At 49.7% G+C, this 7,774-nt stretch overlaps 1 protein-coding gene across 6 annotated transcripts in view; it reads right to left on the minus strand.

Moving 5' to 3' along the window:
• The window catches only part of ERI3 (ERI1 exoribonuclease family member 3), a 93,959-nt gene extending 86,830 nt beyond the window's left edge, over positions 1–7,129 (minus strand). For 3 of the 6 annotated variants that reach the window (XR_001556889.3, XR_014932805.1, XM_015870228.3), the window contains exon 1: positions 7,099–7,129. The gene's annotated coding sequence lies outside the window, so the exon portion shown is untranslated. Of the gene's footprint in view, positions 1–6,578 lie in introns of all 6 variants that reach the window. The other 3 variants (XR_014932804.1, XM_085511552.1, XM_085511553.1) reach the window with 2 other exon arrangements.
• Positions 7,130–7,774: the final 645 nt, after the last annotated feature.

A 7,774-nucleotide genomic window follows, 5' to 3' on the forward strand; every position in this document is an offset into this window, starting at 1 on the left:
CCCATCCGTTAGTCCATCAGGTAAATAATGCACGTGCCAAAACACACACTTAATGAGGTAAATAATACGCCTTCAATAGCAGCTAAATCTGTATTTACCTGCGAGACCAGAGAAACTCGGAAGGACCAGATTAGGAGATAATTGCAGCTGAGCAGGTTGTGTGCTTCGGGTAAACACACGCTCTGCAACCTCCTTTTAGCAGGGCTGGGGCCAGAGCAGCACCCGGCACAGCACAGCTGGGAAGCAGAGGTGCTGCAGGGCTCCCAGCATTGCCCACGCTGCAAACCATGGTCTGCCACACGTCAGAGCTTCCACATTCCATGGGGCTGTGTTAGTCGTGTGCCAAGCAGCGGGTACTCAGAAAACTGAAAAACTAAGTTACAAAAGCATAATCAAAGTTTCCCCTCAAGCCCAATGTTGCATGTATCCCAAAGGGGCTCACAGCCCGACCTATTGCTTTCCCACCTACGGATTTTACTACCATTAATAAATGCATTAGTGTGCAATAGCAGTCAGTCACATTTACTTCTAACCTGACTCAGATAAGAGATATTTAAGATGTACGTGCTTGAAATGTTCAGGCCTTTCAGCTATGAATCTGAAGGTCCATCACTGCAATGTAACGTCTCAGAACACAGTGGTGTGTAAGTTAGTCATGGTAAAAACCTGGTCTGTAGCCTGCTATAAAGCGAAATATACAGTTGGGATGGGGGAGGCAGGCAGGCTCCAACCCCTATATATCAAGCACAGGCAATAAAGCACACCACGCTGTCCACCTACACGCAACAAAATCAGTGCTTCCCTCATGCATCTTTGCCAGCACGGTCAGGACAATGAACACATGCAGTGAGAATCCTCAGGCCAGCCTGCACCACATGGGCACTGTCAAGCAGCTGGCATGGAGAGCCAACCAACCAACACCTTCCCAGGCAGTCTATGCTCAGTGAGCCCATCTGAAATGCAGGGAGCTGAGCACTGAGCAAGGTGTGTGCAGGTGGAGCATTCCATGCTCACTGCCCTATGCAGACAATATGAGCAGGAGCAACACTGCTGCACAGCCTGCGCTCGGAGCCAAATGAAGTTTTAACTGCCTGTTTACCCAGCCATGCTCCTGGTGCCCTGGGAAGACCTTACATCATCTTCTCTGGGAAGGTCAGAGTGCCTCCGAGCACAAGATAGCTGGTGAGCAAACACGCTTTATTAGAAGTCATGTAAAGCATTTATAACTGCTGTGACGATGCAGGGCATGAGTAATTATCCCCTATTTCCCCCACACACTCTAAACAGACAACAATGCAAGCAATGCAGCTTCAGAAACTAGAAACCCTGCTCTACACACATAAAGTTGCACAATCCCATTTCCACACCTAAGCATAAAAGCACGCCTATACTTCTCATGTACGGAGGGTGAGATTATCATCTCAGATAGTGCAAACTGCCACATCTGGCATCCAACCCTACTGGGTTAGTATTTCATATCACGCAGCTCCAATTCCTTGCACAGATATATATGAAATATAAAGGGCCCACGAGCTGCAGCTGGACTGCAGGAATTGTTTTGACAGATTGTACACAGCCCTAAGTGACAGCACGTTACAGTTGCAACACCCAATAACACAGGAAAGGGCCACGTCTGGTGGGTTTCAGCTGAAGATAAAGTTAGCATTAGGTGCCGTGTAACAGCTATCCACCAATAGTGAGATACCAATGAACCTCAAGCCTGGGAACTTGAGCTCAACAGGCTCTCTGTAATGAACATTAGTTCTTTTTACAACTAAATCTAATTAAATCTGGAGCAAAAGAAGGCATCTCACCTTGCTTCCAAGCCCCAAATATTCCCCATCGTAGTTGGAGACAGAAGAGGGGAAAAAGACAAATTCTGCTTGGGTTGCCCCACTAACCTTAAGCAACATATTTTATAAAGCCTCCATTACAAGCTAAATGTATAATTACATTATCACAGCATATATATATATAATGACAACTGCTGCTCTCTAGCAGACAGCTGAAGTCAAGGCTAGAGCAACCAAAAGCAGTCCAAGATGCAAGTCAGACTCATCTTATTTTACTGAGTTATGTTCATAAATATAAAGGTAAAAAGACAGGGCTATAAAGATGTATTTTGTAGGGTAACATTGCATACGTTCAGCAACTCTTGGAACAGAGTATGATAAAAGAACAAAAGCAGGACTTCCAATTTGGGAGCTGCTCAAATGTGCACTCAGAGGTCAACTGTGAGCACGTATTTCAGCTACATGAAGAAGTAACTGAAGAACAATAGAGAGAACCTAATAAAAAACAGCAGCATTAACCTAAAATAAAATATTTCATTGGAGGGACTGAAGTCCAAAACATGACACCACCTGGCTAAGCCTGGGAGACAGGAAAGGAGGCTCGAGCACAAAACCAGCTCAGCTTATCCACCACTGTCCAAACTTACCAAACACAGTAAAACAAACAACGAAACACAAAGCTTTTATAACCATTTTAATAATGTAACATGAGAATAGACAGGTAAGTTCTCTTCCTTAACACATTAACCACACAGCATCATCCCTTGACTGTTACTCCAGCAGACTTTCACGACATTGCCCCATTTCTGGCTGGGTTTGTCTGCAGCATTGGTGGAAAACCAAGCCCATGTTTCTGAAAGCTCATAGTCTAACCTTCCCAGAGCACTGCCTGGGGATGCTTTGTGTTGTCCCAGCATTACTCATCACAGCTACAACTGGATATTAACCATCCTGCTTTGCAGAACTGTGTGCAGCCTCTCCCCATTGCGCATGCAGAGGTCCCTGTTCTCGTGAACTTACAGTCTAAACTTCCATGCAATGCAGCGCAGGAGGTAACTGCTGAGAAGAATGAAAGCTTCAGGGCAAACTACTCATCTGAGAGAGATGCACATCTCAATGGTTGAATTAAAACCAACCTGCTCAGCGCATCACCCTGCCTGGGCATTGCAGAAGAAGCAAGTGAACACAGAAGGGTTGATTACAAGACGGAGGGCAGTCCTGGCTTAATAAGAAAGTTCTCTCCCATCCCTTAATCCCACTGCATTCCTCAGCTGCCATGACAAAGGCCTAGGTCACATCAATGCATCAGAATCTCCCACTCCGTGAGACATGTGACGGCCTGGGTGATTTAAGGCAAAGGGAAGTCCTTCCTGGGGACACCACAGCCTATGAGGCTGGGAAATCAACCCATTTTGGCACACAGGGTGACATGGGGACACCTGCACCACGCAGACCACCCAGAAGAGCTCCTGAAGACACACGGTATAATTTCACTTTGATTTTATTAGGCCACCTCTGCCAGGCAACCCACTTTTGTTACCTCCTTGACTGGTCTCTTAAGACAGGTTTTGCTGGGTATTTTTAAACCTTCTCCAAGAGTAATTGTGGATTGACAAACAGAGCTAAGCTGAAGCTGGAAGAAGTTCTGCTCAGTAAAGGACTGATCACTTACAATAAACGCAGAAGAGGAAAATGACAAATATTAAAGCAAGCAGCAACAGCAGAGATGCATACAACAAAAGGTTGGCAAGCTCCAGCAGAAGAGTAGAGTCAGCATCAAGGAGCAGAGTTATAGAGATCCAGAACCCTCAAGCCCAGTCTTCCATCTCAGCATGGAAGCCATAAGAAAGTGCCCTGAGGCGAACCTATATGCAGCAGGATTAACCAGCCCAATAGGTCTCAGAAGGCAGGCCCGTATTCCCTCTTACTCTTATTTTCCTGCTGATCATCAGACACCAGCTCTGAGCTAGTATGGCCTCGCTGTGAGCTGATTCAACCACAGGAACCCATAAAATGGCTAATGCAGCCAGAATAAAACACAATTAAAACAAGATAGTTTCCTGCCGGCTTAGTGAGACGAAACAGCCTGGGGATGGACTGGATGAGTGCCAGAGCTCTGAGGAGGGGGTGAGCCCACACTGGCAGAGGCAGGAGAGAGATGAGCCAGTGGAGCTGCTCAGTCACTGGCCTGACCATGTGCTATCTATGGCTGGGATGGTGTGGCAGGGAGCACAACATGGAGAAGGCATCTTGGCTCTAGCAGCATAAACATAAAACACAGAAGTCAGAAAGCCCACTGGGCCATCCTGTCTGAACCTCACGTAACACAGGCCATAAAGTTTCCACTTCGTTACTTCTGAATTGAGCCCAAAGGCTCGAGCATCCTTCAGAAAAGTTTCTGGCCTTGAATGGCAGAATCCAACACAGAGGCTCCCCTCTACCTTCAGACTGCTCCTTCCAAAGCTCAATCAATTCACTGTCAAAAAACAACACATCTTAGTTTTCATCCAAACTTTCCCAGCCCTGGATTTTGGAAAAGAGTTCTGAAATTTATGGCATTTCAGTGCTCTCAACCCACAAAGCTCCCAGTGCCAGAAGTGAGACTTGTAGCTACGCCTGCAGTCAGTAAAAACCACTACTGCTTATTGGCCTAATTTTGTGGAAAGGAGAAACACCAGGCTGGCCTTTGTTTAATGGAATCTAGCATGCACAATTACTTGATTTTCATACACGAGCGCCTCAGTTGCTTAAACCACTTAAACAGCTGCACACCTTTCTAAGCTGAAATAAAATAAATGAATGCGAGGGTTAATATTTAAGAGTGCCAAACAAATATCAACCTAGATGCAGGGAGCCAATGCTGACATTGCTTGGTATACCCTCATGAGTTGATCTTCACAAATGAACTCTAGAAATGGTTTATTATTATTATTATTATTAATGACAGAAATCTGTTACTGCCCAAGGCCTGTCCTGCTGGATGGACAAATGCTCCAAGCAGGGGAACAGCTACAAGAGGTTTCCAGACAACCCAACCTCAGCAACCCTGGAAAACCAGCCAGGGAAGTTGTTGACTCTAATATCCACAATGGCTGCTAGGAAAATAAAGTGCCACTGCAACAAATACAACTGAAGTTATTAATTTAAAAGGAGAAAGGAAAAAAACAAGGCTATCTGGGAGTGAGGGGTCATTACCTGTGTGGTGTGTCTGGGAAAAGCACAACCATTCAGCTGGCACTTGATCAGTATAGGTAGCACTCTTAGGGGAAAGCTGCCAAATGGGATCTGGCAGCAGCAGTCAATACTGCTGCTCTAACACACGCTTCGTATGCAACAGCTTGTCCTCTTCTCTCCCCATTCTCCTGCTTGCTGGTGCACCACACTATCAGTCTATTAGTTCGGTACAGTTAAGAGTAAAGCACCAGCAGTTGCTAAGATGAACATTCTCAGCCACAACATGTGCTTCAGACCCAGAGACATGTGAGAGCTGCACAGCTGCTCCATGGTCTCCCATGTTCTTCTATGAACACAGCCACCACAGCCAGCCCTACACCCAAGCACAGAGCAGCACCTGCAGCCTCATTGCCTCCTTTACTGGGAGGAGGCCAATGGGTCAAATACAGCAGCAGAAACAGGTCTTCCAGAACTTCCATAATTTAAGTGGGAAGAAAACTAAGACAAAGGGATCCATCTGAAGTTAAGTGTCCCTCAACTGCAGAGAGGAAACTTAAGGTCACATCAAATCACTTCAGAGCATACACAACCCAAGGACTTCTTTATTTAGCATCAAGCACATCAGCATGTTGGGGTTTTTGCTGCTATTTCTTTAAGGCTTTAATGGGTTTCTTATGGATTTCGGTAATACTCAAATCTGTTTCTTTTTTTTCCCTTTAGAAAACAACAAACATGTCATTCAGAACAACCCAAAATTTGAAAGAAACAAGAAGCACAGAAGGGCCACACTTTGAAATGAGACAAGAATTTAGACCACGCAGTAAATTAACATCAACATTAAGTAGCAAAGACCAGAACTCGGTACTTTAAAGAGAAACAAAAATATCTGACATCCAATTTCCCGAGCCCACACAATGAGGAGCAACCAACTGGATCTCTAAGGCATTATTTATTTTAAGAATCGTTCATTCTTGGGATAATAACTCATATGCCAACTTTACATTCAAGCGATGAGATGCCACAACGTTGCAAAGAGCAATTCAGTGATAAAGTAAAATCGAGTTCCCATTCTAAGATACATCTATAAACAACTCTCTGGCAGCACTCAATGGGCCATGGCCTGGGAGGTACCACGCTCTGAACCCTGCATACTTCTCCAGAGGCAATGCACAAACACTAAGCAAGGGGAGAACCCTCTGCTCCCCTGTGCTGCTGCTGAAAGAACACTCAGCTGCTGCTTGGTCTGAACTCTATCTATCCATCCATCCATTCCTGGGCCCAAAGCTCAATAAGAAACTGAAGTACACACGGAAGAGGTAAAACAAGTGTCAGAGTTCAGCAAATAGGCCAGCAACAACCAAGTGAATCCACAAGACACAGACTTGCAAATGGCAGAACACGAGGAAAAAGGGACATTCATCATTTAATAGACCTCGCTTGGGAAAGAACACCTGTAACAGGGCAGCAGCAAGAAAAGAATGGGAGAAAAAAACAACCCTAGTGCCAGTGAAGGATGAGCCCGAGCAGCCCCTCCGAGTTCACTTCAGAGGCTCCACAGCTGAAACCGGCACACGAAGAGCCGCCAACCTCCCGCCCCCCCCCCGTCCCTACCTACTCATCTCCACATCACACCGAGCTTCGCTCAGCACACGCCGCTTCCCCTCCCGGGGCTCCAGCAGCGCCCGCTCCCCCCCGCTCTGTGCAGCGCAGGCCGCGGCGGCGCAGGGAGCCCGCAGAGCGGTGCGGAGCGGAGCCGGAGCCCGGCCTCGAGCGGGAGACACTCCAGCACGCCGCCGCACGCCGGCCCCGCGGCCTCCTCCGCTCCCCGCTCCTCGCCCGACGGCGTCGCGGCCTCATCCCCCCGCAGGCCCCGCCGCCACGAAGCACCGGGCAGCGGCTTCCCCCGGAGCCGGGCCTCCACCCCCCGCCCCGGGCCACGGCGGCCCCACGCCTCCTCCAGGCCCGCCCGGCCCCCTTTGCCGGCCCGGCCCCGCCGCCGCCCGCAGCCCGGCCCCGCCGCGCCCCGCCGCCGCTGCCGCCCCCCCCTCCCGCTCCGGGGCCGCCCCGGTCCGGCGCTGCCCCCCCGCCCCGCACGCGCTCCGCACCACGAGTCCCCAACACCGCCGCTCACCTCCGCGCACTCTGACCCCCGACCCCGCTCTGAGCGGCAGCTCCGCCGGCCAACCGCAGCGCAGCCTGACAGCAACGGGGGCGGGGCTTCCTCCGCACCGAGCCCTTCTGCGCAGGCCTAAGGCCGAGGCCGCGGCTCGGGGCACGTTGGGGGTTGTAGTTCTGCGGCACCGCGCCGCCCTACAGCCCGGTACCAACGCGTGGCCGCGGCTCGGTGCCGCCGGGTGTCCGCCACACGGGGCTCTTTGCCCCCCATATGAACCCATACGAACCCATATTGCCTCCCAGGCTCTTTGGACCCCATATCCCCCATATGAACCCATATTGTCCCCCAGCCTCTTTGCCCCCCATATCCCCATATGAACCCATATTGTCCCCCAGGCTCTTTGGACCCCATATCCCACATACAAACCCATATTGTCCCCCAGAGCTGGCTCACGTCCCCACTGCAGCCCCCCCAAGTGCCCGCTGCACGTCATACACCAACAGCCCCACAGGACTATAAAGGCTGGAAAAGACCTCTCACATCACCCAGCCCAACCCCAAGGGCCCCACCTGCCCATGGTCACATCCCTCAGTGCCACATCCCCATGTGTGCTGAACACCTCCATGCACATTGATTACAGCCCCCCCCGGGCAGCTGTCCCAGCCCCATAAGAGGACACTGCCACTCTGCC

This window comes from Coturnix japonica, chromosome 11 (genome assembly GCF_054131305.1).
Source record: "Coturnix japonica strain WE chromosome 11, WE-NBRP24, whole genome shotgun sequence".
NCBI lineage: Eukaryota > Metazoa > Chordata > Aves > Galliformes > Phasianidae > Coturnix > Coturnix japonica.